This window comes from Chaetodon trifascialis, assembly GCF_039877785.1.
Source record: "Chaetodon trifascialis isolate fChaTrf1 chromosome 24 unlocalized genomic scaffold, fChaTrf1.hap1 SUPER_24_unloc_1, whole genome shotgun sequence".
In the NCBI taxonomy this organism is placed as follows: Eukaryota; Metazoa; Chordata; class Actinopteri; order Chaetodontiformes; family Chaetodontidae; genus Chaetodon; species Chaetodon trifascialis.
The window spans coordinates 509,496-522,114 of record NW_027255838.1 but is presented as its reverse complement, the minus strand read 5'-3'; the positions used below and the strand labels follow the sequence as shown (position 1 = coordinate 522,114).

The 12,619-nt window shown below is 48.5% G+C and overlaps 17 non-coding genes and 1 pseudogene across 17 annotated transcripts; all 18 read left to right on the top strand.

Moving 5' to 3' along the window:
* Positions 1-384: 384 nt before the first annotated feature.
* On the top strand, positions 385-503 carry LOC139328117 (5S ribosomal RNA). Its single transcript, XR_011601707.1, has one exon. It is a non-coding gene; the product is annotated as a 5S ribosomal RNA (ribosomal RNA).
* A 591-nt stretch (positions 504-1,094) lies between these two features.
* On the top strand, positions 1,095-1,213 carry LOC139328319 (5S ribosomal RNA). Its single transcript, XR_011601903.1, has one exon. It is a non-coding gene; the product is annotated as a 5S ribosomal RNA (ribosomal RNA).
* A 591-nt stretch (positions 1,214-1,804) lies between these two features.
* LOC139328116 (5S ribosomal RNA) lies at positions 1,805-1,923 on the top strand. The gene has a single exon (XR_011601706.1). It is a non-coding gene; the product is annotated as a 5S ribosomal RNA (ribosomal RNA).
* A 591-nt stretch (positions 1,924-2,514) lies between these two features.
* Positions 2,515-2,633, top strand: LOC139328115 (5S ribosomal RNA). The gene has a single exon (XR_011601705.1). It is a non-coding gene; the product is annotated as a 5S ribosomal RNA (ribosomal RNA).
* A 591-nt stretch (positions 2,634-3,224) lies between these two features.
* Positions 3,225-3,343, top strand: LOC139328361 (5S ribosomal RNA). The gene has a single exon (XR_011601945.1). It is a non-coding gene; the product is annotated as a 5S ribosomal RNA (ribosomal RNA).
* Positions 3,344-3,934: 591 nt separating this feature from the next.
* On the top strand, positions 3,935-4,053 carry LOC139328114 (5S ribosomal RNA). The gene has a single exon (XR_011601704.1). It is a non-coding gene; the product is annotated as a 5S ribosomal RNA (ribosomal RNA).
* A 591-nt stretch (positions 4,054-4,644) lies between these two features.
* Positions 4,645-4,763, top strand: LOC139328133 (5S ribosomal RNA). The gene has a single exon (XR_011601724.1). It is a non-coding gene; the product is annotated as a 5S ribosomal RNA (ribosomal RNA).
* A 591-nt stretch (positions 4,764-5,354) lies between these two features.
* LOC139328113 (5S ribosomal RNA) lies at positions 5,355-5,473 on the top strand. The gene has a single exon (XR_011601703.1). It is a non-coding gene; the product is annotated as a 5S ribosomal RNA (ribosomal RNA).
* A 591-nt stretch (positions 5,474-6,064) lies between these two features.
* Positions 6,065-6,183, top strand: LOC139328112 (5S ribosomal RNA). The gene has a single exon (XR_011601702.1). It is a non-coding gene; the product is annotated as a 5S ribosomal RNA (ribosomal RNA).
* Positions 6,184-6,774: 591 nt separating this feature from the next.
* Positions 6,775-6,893, top strand: LOC139328109 (5S ribosomal RNA). The gene has a single exon (XR_011601700.1). It is a non-coding gene; the product is annotated as a 5S ribosomal RNA (ribosomal RNA).
* A 591-nt stretch (positions 6,894-7,484) lies between these two features.
* Positions 7,485-7,603, top strand: LOC139328360 (5S ribosomal RNA). Its single transcript, XR_011601944.1, has one exon. It is a non-coding gene; the product is annotated as a 5S ribosomal RNA (ribosomal RNA).
* Positions 7,604-8,194: 591 nt separating this feature from the next.
* On the top strand, positions 8,195-8,313 carry LOC139328108 (5S ribosomal RNA). The gene has a single exon (XR_011601699.1). It is a non-coding gene; the product is annotated as a 5S ribosomal RNA (ribosomal RNA).
* Positions 8,314-8,904: 591 nt separating this feature from the next.
* On the top strand, positions 8,905-9,023 carry LOC139328107 (5S ribosomal RNA). Its single transcript, XR_011601698.1, has one exon. It is a non-coding gene; the product is annotated as a 5S ribosomal RNA (ribosomal RNA).
* Positions 9,024-9,614: 591 nt separating this feature from the next.
* Positions 9,615-9,733, top strand: LOC139328326 (5S ribosomal RNA). Its single transcript, XR_011601910.1, has one exon. It is a non-coding gene; the product is annotated as a 5S ribosomal RNA (ribosomal RNA).
* A 591-nt stretch (positions 9,734-10,324) lies between these two features.
* Positions 10,325-10,433, top strand: LOC139328423 (5S ribosomal RNA; annotated as a pseudogene).
* A 591-nt stretch (positions 10,434-11,024) lies between these two features.
* LOC139328106 (5S ribosomal RNA) lies at positions 11,025-11,143 on the top strand. The gene has a single exon (XR_011601697.1). It is a non-coding gene; the product is annotated as a 5S ribosomal RNA (ribosomal RNA).
* Positions 11,144-11,734: 591 nt separating this feature from the next.
* On the top strand, positions 11,735-11,853 carry LOC139328105 (5S ribosomal RNA). Its single transcript, XR_011601696.1, has one exon. It is a non-coding gene; the product is annotated as a 5S ribosomal RNA (ribosomal RNA).
* A 591-nt stretch (positions 11,854-12,444) lies between these two features.
* LOC139328509 (5S ribosomal RNA) lies at positions 12,445-12,563 on the top strand. The gene has a single exon (XR_011602036.1). It is a non-coding gene; the product is annotated as a 5S ribosomal RNA (ribosomal RNA).
* Positions 12,564-12,619: the final 56 nt, after the last annotated feature.

Below are 12,619 nucleotides of genomic sequence, written 5' to 3'. Positions count from 1 at the left end.
TCCACGCATCCCAACAGACAATAAAACAGCATCAAAAAGGAAATCAACAACATATGTGTCTACGTGATATCATACAAAAAGACTATGACAAATAATATTGCTTTGGCAAGGGTGGCTCATGCTGGTGATAACAAATTTCTCCGAAAGAAGCACGTGTAAGCTGTTGGTTAGGGGGCACATTGAACTTTGCTCCATCAGGCCCGTGTGTGCAAAGAAAAGTATATCCATTGATTGACTTGTCTCCGTTGGAAATCAGATTTGTTGGAGTGAAGAATAAAAGCGGCCTCGACATTTGGAAAGACGTGAAAGGAGCGAGCCCTCACACCCCAGAGTGTACATAGCGAGGGCACATGTATAAAAAGCTTGTGCGCATCAGCCTTTGTGGCTTACGGCCATACCAGCCTGACAACGCCCGATCTCGTCCGATCTCGGAAGCTAAGCAGGGTCGGGCCTGGTTAGTACTTGGATGGGAGACCGCCTGGGAATACCAGGTGCTGTAAGCCTTTTCTGGTGCTGTAAGCCTTTTCTTCTCGACTTCGGTGCAATGGCCGTCCACACTGAAAAGAAAGTAGCACCACGGAACAGGGGGCTTGCAACACACAAGTGAAACCATGAGAGGCTGCTCCCGCAGAACAGGAGCAGAAAAGAAGCGCAGTATGTCGTCGGTAATAAGAGCTCTCTGTATCCTCCTCAAGAAGGGCAGAGGTGAATCCACGCATCCCAACAGACAATAAAACAGCATAAAAAAGGAAATCAACAACATATGTGTCTACGTGATATCATACAAAAAGACTATGACAAATAATATTGCCTTGGCAAGGGTGGCTCATGCTGGTGATAACAAATTTCTCCGAAAGAAGCACGTGTAAGCTGTTGGTTAGGGGGCACATTGAACTTTGCTCCATCAGGCCCGTGTGTGCAAAGAAAAGTATATCCATTGATTGACTTGTCTCCGTTGGAAATCAGATTTGTTGGAGTGAAGAATAAAAGCGGCCTCGACATTTGGAAAGACGTGAAAGGAGCGAGCCCTCACACCCCAGAGTGTACATAGCGAGGGCACATGTATAAAAAGCTTGTGCGCATCAGCCTTTGTGGCTTACGGCCATACCAGCCTGACAACGCCCGATCTCGTCCGATCTTGGAAGCTAAGCAGGGTCGGGCCTGGTTAGTACTTGGATGGGAGACCGCCTGGGAATACCAGGTGCTGTAAGCCTTTTCTGGTGCTGTAAGCCTTTTCTTCTCGACTTCGGTGCAATGGCCGTCCACACTGAGAAGAAAGTAGCACCACGGAACAGGGGGCTTGCAACACACAAGTGAAACCATGAGAGGCTGCTCCCGCAGAACAGGAGCAGAAAAGAAGCGCAGTATGTCGTCGGTAATAAGAGCTCTCTGTATCCTCCTCAAGAAGGGCAGAGGTGAATCCACGCATCCCAACAGACAATAAAACAGCATAAAAAAGGAAATCAACAACATATGTGTCTACGTGATATCATACAAAAAGACTATGACAAATAATATTGCCTTGGCAAGGGTGGCTCATGCTGGTGATAACAAAGTTCTCCGAAAGAAGTACGTGTAAGCTGTTGGTTAGGGGGCACATTGAACTTTGCTCCATCAGGCCCGTGTGTGCAAAGAAAAGTATATCCATTGATTGACTTGTCTCCGTTGGAAATCAGATTTGTTGGAGTGAAGAATAAAAGCGGCCTCGACATTTGGAAAGACGTGAAAGGAGCGAGCCCTCACACCCCAGAGTGTACATAGCGAGGGCACATGTATAAAAAGCTTGTGCGCATCAGCCTTTGTGGCTTACGGCCATACCAGCCTGACAACGCCCGATCTCGTCCGATCTCGGAAGCTAAGCAGGGTCGGGCCTGGTTAGTACTTGGATGGGAGACCGCCTGGGAATACCAGGTGCTGTAAGCCTTTTCTGGTGCTGTAAGCCTTTTCTTCTCGACTTCGGTGCAATGGCCGTCCACACTGAGAAGAAAGTAGCACCACGGAACAGGGGGCTTGCAACACACAAGTGAAACCATGAGAGGCTGCTCCCGCAGAACAGGAGCAGAAAAGAAGCGCGGTATGTCGTCGGTAATAAGAGCTCTCTGTGTCCTCCTCAAGAAGGGCAGAGGTGAATCCACGCATCCCAACAGACAATAAAACAGCATAAAAAAGGAAATCAACAACATACGTGTCTACGTGATATCATACAAAAAGACTATGACAAATAATATTGCCTTGGCAAGGGTGGCTCATGCTGGTGATAACAAATTTCTCCGAAAGAAGCACGTGTAAGCTGTTGGTGAGGGGGCACATTGAACTTTGCTCCATCAGGCCCGTGTGTGCAAAGAAAAGTATATCCATTGATTGACTTGTCTCCGTTGGAAATCAGATTTGTTGGAGTGAAGAATAAAAGCGGCCTCGACATTTGGAAAGACGTGAAAGGAGCGAGCCCTCACACCCCAGAGTGTACATAGCTAGGGCACATGTATAAAAAGCTTGTGCGCATCAGCCTTTGTGGCTTACGGCCATACCAGCCTGACAACGCCCGATCTCGTCCGATCTCGGAAGCTAAGCAGGGTCGGGCCTGGTTAGTACTTGGATGGGAGACCGCCTGGGAATACCAGGTGCTGTAAGCCTTTTCTGGTGCTGTAAGCCTTTTCTTCTCGACTTCGGTGCAATGGCCGTCCACACTGAGAAGAAAGTAGCACCACGGAACAGGGGGCTTGCAACACACAAGTGAAACCATGAGAGGCTGCTCCCGCAGAACAGGAGCAGAAAAGAAGCGCAGTATGTCGTCGGTAATAAGAGCTCTCTGTATCCTCCTCAAGAAGGGCAGAGGTGAATCCACGCATCCCAACAGACAATAAAACAGCATAAAAAAGGAAATCAACAACATATGTGTCTACGTGATATCATACAAAAAGACTATGACAAATAATATTGCCTTGGCAAGGGTGGCTCATGCTGGTGATAACAAATTTCTCCGAAAGAAGCACGTGTAAGCTGTTGGTTAGGGGGCACATTGAACTTTGCTCCATCAGGCCCGTGTGTGCAAAGAAAAGTATATCCATTGATTGACTTGTCTCCGTTGGAAATCAGATTTGTTGGAGTGAAGAATAAAAGCGGCCTCGACATTTGGAAAGACGTGAAAGGAGCGAGCCCTCACACCCCAGAGTGTACATAGCGAGGGCACATGTATAAAAAGCTTGTGCGCATCAGCCTTTGTGGCTTACGGCCATACCAGCCTGACAACGCCCGATCTCGTCCGATCTGGGAAGCTAAGCAGGGTCGGGCCTGGTTAGTACTTGGATGGGAGACCGCCTGGGAATACCAGGTGCTGTAAGCCTTTTCTGGTGCTGTAAGCCTTTTCTTCTCGACTTCGGTGCAATGGCCGTCCACACTGAGAAGAAAGTAGCACCACGGAACAGGGGGCTTGCAACACACAAGTGAAACCATGAGAGGCTGCTCCCGCAGAACAGGAGCAGAAAAGAAGCGCAGTATGTCGTCGGTAATAAGAGCTCTCTGTATCCTCCTCAAGAAGGGCAGAGGTGAATCCACGCATCCCAACAGACAATAAAACAGCATAAAAAAGGAAATCAACAACATATGTGTCTACGTGATATCATACAAAAAGACTATGACAAATAATATTGCTTTGGCAAGGGTGGCTCATGCTGGTGATAACAAATTTCTCCGAAAGAAGCACGTGTAAGCTGTTGGTTAGGGGGCACATTGAACTTTGCTCCATCAGGCCCGTGTGTGCAAAGAAAAGTATATCCATTGATTGACTTGTCTCCGTTGGAAATCAGATTTGTTGGAGTGAAGAATAAAAGCGGCCTCGACATTTGGAAAGACGTGAAAGGAGCGAGCCCTCACACCCCAGAGTGTACATAGCGAGGGCACATGTATAAAAAGCTTGTGCGCATCAGCCTTTGTGGCTTACGGCCATACCAGCCTGACAACGCCCGATCTCGTCCGATCTCGGAAGCTAAGCAGGGTCGGGCCTGGTTAGTACTTGGATGGGAGACCGCCTGGGAATACCAGGTGCTGTAAGCCTTTTCTGGTGCTGTAAGCCTTTTCTTCTCGACTTCGGTGCAATGGCCGTCCACACTGAGAAGAAAGTAGCACCACGGAACAGGGGGCTTGCAACACACAAGTGAAACCATGAGAGGCTGCTCCCGCAGAACAGGAGCAGAAAAGAAGCGCAGTATGTCGTCGGTAATAAGAGCTCTCTGTATCCTCCTCAAGAAGGGCAGAGGTGAATCCACGCATCCCAACAGACAATAAAACAGCATAAAAAAGGAAATCAACAACATATGTGTCTACGTGATATCATACAAAAAGACTATGACAAATAATATTGCCTTGGCAAGGGTGGCTCATGCTGGTGATAACAAAGTTCTCCGAAAGAAGTACGTGTAAGCTGTTGGTTAGGGGGCACATTGAACTTTGCTCCATCAGGCCCGTGTGTGCAAAGAAAAGTATATCCATTGATTGACTTGTCTCCGTTGGAAATCAGATTTGTTGGAGTGAAGAATAAAAGCGGCCTCGACATTTGGAAAGACGTGAAAGGAGCGAGCCCTCACACCCCAGAGTGTACATAGCGAGGGCACATGTATAAAAAGCTTGTGCGCATCAGCCTTTGTGGCTTACGGCCATACCAGCCTGACAGCGCCCGATCTCGTCCGATCTCGGAAGCTAAGCAGGGTCGGGCCTGGTTAGTACTTGGATGGGAGACCGCCTGGGAATACCAGGTGCTGTAAGCCTTTTCTGGTGCTGTAAGCCTTTTCTTCTCGACTTCGGTGCAATGGCCGTCCACACTGAGAAGAAAGTAGCACCACGGAACAGGGGGCTTGCAACACACAAGTGAAACCATGAGAGGCTGCTCCCGCAGAACAGGAGCAGAAAAGAAGCGCGGTATGTCGTCGGTAATAAGAGCTCTCTGTGTCCTCCTCAAGAAGGGCAGAGGTGAATCCACGCATCCCAACAGACAATAAAACAGCATAAAAAAGGAAATCAACAACATATGTGTCTACGTGATATCATACAAAAAGACTATGACAAATAATATTGCCTTGGCAAGGGTGGCTCATGCTGGTGATAACAAATTTCTCCGAAAGAAGCACGTGTAAGCTGTTGGTGAGGGGGCACATTGAACTTTGCTCCATCAGGCCCGTGTGTGCAAAGAAAAGTATATCCATTGATTGACTTGTCTCCGTTGGAAATCAGATTTGTTGGAGTGAAGAATAAAAGCGGCCTCGACATTTGGAAAGACGTGAAAGGAGCGAGCCCTCACACCCCAGAGTGTACATAGCGAGGGCACATGTATAAAAAGCTTGTGCGCATCAGCCTTTGTGGCTTACGGCCATACCAGCCTGACAACGCCCGATCTCGTCCGATCTCGGAAGCTAAGCAGGGTCGGGCCTGGTTAGTACTTGGATGGGAGACCGCCTGGGAATACCAGGTGCTGTAAGCCTTTTCTGGTGCTGTAAGCCTTTTCTTCTCGACTTCGGTGCAATGGCCGTCCACACTGAGAAGAAAGTAGCACCACGGAACAGGGGGCTTGCAACACACAAGTGAAACCATGAGAGGCTGCTCCCGCAGAACAGGAGCAGAAAAGAAGCGCAGTATGTCGTCGGTAATAAGAGCTCTCTGTATCCTCCTCAAGAAGGGCAGAGGTGAATCCACGCATCCCAACAGACAATAAAACAGCATAAAAAAGGAAATCAACAACATATGTGTCTACGTGATATCATACAAAAAGACTATGACAAATAATATTGCCTTGGCAAGGGTGGCTCATGCTGGTGATAACAAAGTTCTCCGAAAGAAGTACGTGTAAGCTGTTGGTTAGGGGGCACATTGAACTTTGCTCCATCAGGCCCGTGTGTGCAAAGAAAAGTATATCCATTGATTGACTTGTCTCCGTTGGAAATCAGATTTGTTGGAGTGAAGAATAAAAGCGGCCTCGACATTTGGAAAGACGTGAAAGGAGCGAGCCCTCACACCCCAGAGTGTACATAGCGAGGGCACATGTATAAAAAGCTTGTGCGCATCAGCCTTTGTGGCTTACGGCCATACCAGCCTGACAACGCCCGATCTCGTCCGATCTCGGAAGCTAAGCAGGGTCGGGCCTGGTTAGTACTTGGATGGGAGACCGCCTGGGAATACCAGGTGCTGTAAGCCTTTTCTGGTGCTGTAAGCCTTTTCTTCTCGACTTCGGTGCAATGGCCGTCCACACTGAGAAGAAAGTAGCACCACGGAACAGGGGGCTTGCAACACACAAGTGAAACCATGAGAGGCTGCTCCCGCAGAACAGGAGCAGAAAAGAAGCGCGGTATGTCGTCGGTAATAAGAGCTCTCTGTGTCCTCCTCAAGAAGGGCAGAGGTGAATCCACGCATCCCAACAGACAATAAAACAGCATAAAAAAGGAAATCAACAACATACGTGTCTACGTGATATCATACAAAAAGACTATGACAAATAATATTGCCTTGGCAAGGGTGGCTCATGCTGGTGATAACAAATTTCTCCGAAAGAAGCACGTGTAAGCTGTTGGTGAGGGGGCACATTGAACTTTGCTCCATCAGGCCCGTGTGTGCAAAGAAAAGTATATCCATTGATTGACTTGTCTCCGTTGGAAATCAGATTTGTTGGAGTGAAGAATAAAAGCGGCCTCGACATTTGGAAAGACGTGAAAGGAGCGAGCCCTCACACCCCAGAGTGTACATAGCTAGGGCACATGTATAAAAAGCTTGTGCGCATCAGCCTTTGTGGCTTACGGCCATACCAGCCTGACAACGCCCGATCTCGTCCGATCTCGGAAGCTAAGCAGGGTCGGGCCTGGTTAGTACTTGGATGGGAGACCGCCTGGGAATACCAGGTGCTGTAAGCCTTTTCTGGTGCTGTAAGCCTTTTCTTCTCGACTTCGGTGCAATGGCCGTCCACACTGAGAAGAAAGTAGCACCACGGAACAGGGGGCTTGCAACACACAAGTGAAACCATGAGAGGCTGCTCCCGCAGAACAGGAGCAGAAAAGAAGCGCAGTATGTCGTCGGTAATAAGAGCTCTCTGTATCCTCCTCAAGAAGGGCAGAGGTGAATCCACGCATCCCAACAGACAATAAAACAGCATAAAAAAGGAAATCAACAACATATGTGTCTACGTGATATCATACAAAAAGACTATGACAAATAATATTGCCTTGGCAAGGGTGGCTCATGCTGGTGATAACAAATTTCTCCGAAAGAAGCACGTGTAAGCTGTTGGTTAGGGGGCACATTGAACTTTGCTCCATCAGGCCCGTGTGTGCAAAGAAAAGTATATCCATTGATTGACTTGTCTCCGTTGGAAATCAGATTTGTTGGAGTGAAGAATAAAAGCGGCCTCGACATTTGGAAAGACGTGAAAGGAGCGAGCCCTCACACCCCAGAGTGTACATAGCGAGGGCACATGTATAAAAAGCTTGTGCGCATCAGCCTTTGTGGCTTACGGCCATACCAGCCTGACAACGCCCGATCTCGTCCGATCTGGGAAGCTAAGCAGGGTCGGGCCTGGTTAGTACTTGGATGGGAGACCGCCTGGGAATACCAGGTGCTGTAAGCCTTTTCTGGTGCTGTAAGCCTTTTCTTCTCGACTTCGGTGCAATGGCCGTCCACACTGAGAAGAAAGTAGCACCACGGAACAGGGGGCTTGCAACACACAAGTGAAACCATGAGAGGCTGCTCCCGCAGAACAGGAGCAGAAAAGAAGCGCAGTATGTCGTCGGTAATAAGAGCTCTCTGTATCCTCCTCAAGAAGGGCAGAGGTGAATCCACGCATCCCAACAGACAATAAAACAGCATAAAAAAGGAAATCAACAACATATGTGTCTACGTGATATCATACAAAAAGACTATGACAAATAATATTGCTTTGGCAAGGGTGGCTCATGCTGGTGATAACAAATTTCTCCGAAAGAAGCACGTGTAAGCTGTTGGTTAGGGGGCACATTGAACTTTGCTCCATCAGGCCCGTGTGTGCAAAGAAAAGTATATCCATTGATTGACTTGTCTCCGTTGGAAATCAGATTTGTTGGAGTGAAGAATAAAAGCGGCCTCGACATTTGGAAAGACGTGAAAGGAGCGAGCCCTCACACCCCAGAGTGTACATAGCGAGGGCACATGTATAAAAAGCTTGTGCGCATCAGCCTTTGTGGCTTACGGCCATACCAGCCTGACAACGCCCGATCTCGTCCGATCTCGGAAGCTAAGCAGGGTCGGGCCTGGTTAGTACTTGGATGGGAGACCGCCTGGGAATACCAGGTGCTGTAAGCCTTTTCTGGTGCTGTAAGCCTTTTCTTCTCGACTTCGGTGCAATGGCCGTCCACACTGAGAAGAAAGTAGCACCACGGAACAGGGGGCTTGCAACACACAAGTGAAACCATGAGAGGCTGCTCCCGCAGAACAGGAGCAGAAAAGAAGCGCAGTATGTCGTCGGTAATAAGAGCTCTCTGTATCCTCCTCAAGAAGGGCAGAGGTGAATCCACGCATCCCAACAGACAATAAAACAGCATAAAAAAGGAAATCAACAACATATGTGTCTACGTGATATCATACAAAAAGACTATGACAAATAATATTGCCTTGGCAAGGGTGGCTCATGCTGGTGATAACAAAGTTCTCCGAAAGAAGTACGTGTAAGCTGTTGGTTAGGGGGCACATTGAACTTTGCTCCATCAGGCCCGTGTGTGCAAAGAAAAGTATATCCATTGATTGACTTGTCTCCGTTGGAAATCAGATTTGTTGGAGTGAAGAATAAAAGCGGCCTCGACATTTGGAAAGACGTGAAAGGAGCGAGCCCTCACACCCCAGAGTGTACATAGCGAGGGCACATGTATAAAAAGCTTGTGCGCATCAGCCTTTGTGGCTTACGGCCATACCAGCCTGACAACGCCCGATCTCGTCCGATCTCGGAAGCTAAGCAGGGTCGGGCCTGGTTAGTACTTGGATGGGAGACCGCCTGGGAATACCAGGTGCTGTAAGCCTTTTCTGGTGCTGTAAGCCTTTTCTTCTCGACTTCGGTGCAATGGCCGTCCACACTGAGAAGAAAGTAGCACCACGGAACAGGGGGCTTGCAACACACAAGTGAAACCATGAGAGGCTGCTCCCGCAGAACAGGAGCAGAAAAGAAGCGCGGTATGTCGTCGGTAATAAGAGCTCTCTGTGTCCTCCTCAAGAAGGGCAGAGGTGAATCCACGCATCCCAACAGACAATAAAACAGCATAAAAAAGGAAATCAACAACATACGTGTCTACGTGATATCATACAAAAAGACTATGACAAATAATATTGCCTTGGCAAGGGTGGCTCATGCTGGTGATAACAAATTTCTCCGAAAGAAGCACGTGTAAGCTGTTGGTGAGGGGGCACATTGAACTTTGCTCCATCAGGCCCGTGTGTGCAAAGAAAAGTATATCCATTGATTGACTTGTCTCCGTTGGAAATCAGATTTGTTGGAGTGAAGAATAAAAGCGGCCTCGACATTTGGAAAGACGTGAAAGGAGCGAGCCCTCACACCCCAGAGTGTACATAGCTAGGGCACATGTATAAAAAGCTTGTGCGCATCAGCCTTTGTGGCTTACGGCCATACCAGCCTGACAACGCCCGATCTTGTCCGATCTCGGAAGCTAAGCAGGGTCGGGCCTGGTTAGTACTTGGATGGGAGACCGCCTGGGAATACCAGGTGCTGTAAGCCTTTTCTGGTGCTGTAAGCCTTTTCTTCTCGACTTCGGTGCAATGGCCGTCCACACTGAGAAGAAAGTAGCACCACGGAACAGGGGGCTTGCAACACACAAGTGAAACCATGAGAGGCTGCTCCCGCAGAACAGGAGCAGAAAAGAAGCGCAGTATGTCGTCGGTAATAAGAGCTCTCTGTATCCTCCTCAAGAAGGGCAGAGGTGAATCCACGCATCCCAACAGACAATAAAACAGCATAAAAAAGGAAATCAACAACATATGTGTCTACGTGATATCATACAAAAAGACTATGACAAATAATATTGCCTTGGCAAGGGTGGCTCATGCTGGTGATAACAAATTTCTCCGAAAGAAGCACGTGTAAGCTGTTGGTTAGGGGGCACATTGAACTTTGCTCCATCAGGCCCGTGTGTGCAAAGAAAAGTATATCCATTGATTGACTTGTCTCCGTTGGAAATCAGATTTGTTGGAGTGAAGAATAAAAGCGGCCTCGACATTTGGAAAGACGTGAAAGGAGCGAGCCCTCACACCCCAGAGTGTACATAGCGAGGGCACATGTATAAAAAGCTTGTGCGCATCAGCCTTTGTGGCTTACGGCCATACCAGCCTGACAACGCCCGATCTGGGAAGCTAAGCAGGGTCGGGCCTGGTTAGTACTTGGATGGGAGACCGCCTGGGAATACCAGGTGCTGTAAGCCTTTTCTGGTGCTGTAAGCCTTTTCTTCTCGACTTCGGTGCAATGGCCGTCCACACTGAGAAGAAAGTAGCACCACGGAACAGGGGGCTTGCAACACACAAGTGAAACCATGAGAGGCTGCTCCCGCAGAACAGGAGCAGAAAAGAAGCGCAGTATGTCGTCGGTAATAAGAGCTCTCTGTATCCTCCTCAAGAAGGGCAGAGGTGAATCCACGCATCCCAACAGACAATAAAACAGCATAAAAAAGGAAATCAACAACATATGTGTCTACGTGATATCATACAAAAAGACTATGACAAATAATATTGCTTTGGCAAGGGTGGCTCATGCTGGTGATAACAAATTTCTCCGAAAGAAGCACGTGTAAGCTGTTGGTTAGGGGGCACATTGAACTTTGCTCCATCAGGCCCGTGTGTGCAAAGAAAAGTATATCCATTGATTGACTTGTCTCCGTTGGAAATCAGATTTGTTGGAGTGAAGAATAAAAGCGGCCTCGACATTTGGAAAGACGTGAAAGGAGCGAGCCCTCACACCCCAGAGTGTACATAGCGAGGGCACATGTATAAAAAGCTTGTGCGCATCAGCCTTTGTGGCTTACGGCCATACCAGCCTGACAACGCCCGATCTCGTCCGATCTCGGAAGCTAAGCAGGGTCGGGCCTGGTTAGTACTTGGATGGGAGACCGCCTGGGAATACCAGGTGCTGTAAGCCTTTTCTGGTGCTGTAAGCCTTTTCTTCTCGACTTCGGTGCAATGGCCGTCCACACTGAGAAGAAAGTAGCACCACGGAACAGGGGGCTTGCAACACACAAGTGAAACCATGAGAGGCTGCTCCCGCAGAACAGGAGCAGAAAAGAAGCGCAGTATGTCGTCGGTAATAAGAGCTCTCTGTATCCTCCTCAAGAAGGGCAGAGGTGAATCCACGCATCCCAACAGACAATAAAACAGCATAAAAAAGGAAATCAACAACATATGTGTCTACGTGATATCATACAAAAAGACTATGACAAATAATATTGCTTTGGCAAGGGTGGCTCATGCTGGTGATAACAAATTTCTCTGAAAGAAGCACGTGTAAGCTGTTGGTTAGGGGGCACATTGAACTTTGCTCCATCAGGCCCGTGTGTGCAAAGAAAAGTATATCCATTGATTGACTTGTCTCCGTTGGAAATCAGATTTGTTGGAGTGAAGAATAAAAGCGGCCTCGACATTTGGAAAGACGTGAAAGGAGCGAGCCCTCACACCCCAGAGTGTACATAGCGAGGGCACATGTATAAAAAGCTTGTGCGCATCAGCCTTTGTGGCTTACGGCCATACCAGCCTGACAACGCCCGATCTCGTCCGATCTCGGAAGCTAAGCAGGGTCGGGCCTGGTTAGTACTTGGATGGGAGACCGCCTGGGAATACCAGGTGCTGTAAGCCTTTTCTGGTGCTGTAAGCCTTTTCTTCTCGACTTCGGTGCAATGGCCGTCCACACTGAGAAGAAAGTAGCACCACGGAACAGGGGGCTTGCAACACACAAGTGAAACCATGAGAGGCTGCTCCCGCAGAACAGGAGCAGAAAAGAAGCGCGGTATGTCGTCGGTAATAAGAGCTCTCTGTGTCCTCCTCAAGAAGGGCAGAGGTGAATCCACGCATCCCAACAGACAATAAAACAGCATAAAAAAGGAAATCAACAACATATGTGTCTACGTGATATCATACAAAAAGACTATGACAAATAATATTGCTTTGGCAAGGGTGGCTCATGCTGGTGATAACAAATTTCTCCGAAAGAAGCACGTGTAAGCTGTTGGTGAGGGGGCACATTGAACTTTGCTCCATCAGGCCCGTGTGTGCAAAGAAAAGTATATCCATTGATTGACTTGTCTCCGTTGGAAATCAGATTTGTTGGAGTGAAGAATAAAAGCGGCCTCGACATTTGGAAAGACGTGAAAGGAGCGAGCCCTCACACCCCAGAGTGTACATAGCGAGGGCACATGTATAAAAAGCTTGTGCGCATCAGCCTTTGTGGCTTACGGCCATACCAGCCTGACAACGCCCGATCTCGTCCGATCTCGGAAGCTAAGCAGGGTCGGGCCTGGTTAGTACTTGGATGGGAGACCGCCTGGGAATACCAGGTGCTGTAAGCCTTTTCTGGTGCTGTAAGCCTTTTCTTCTCGACTTCGGTGCAATGGCCGTCCACACT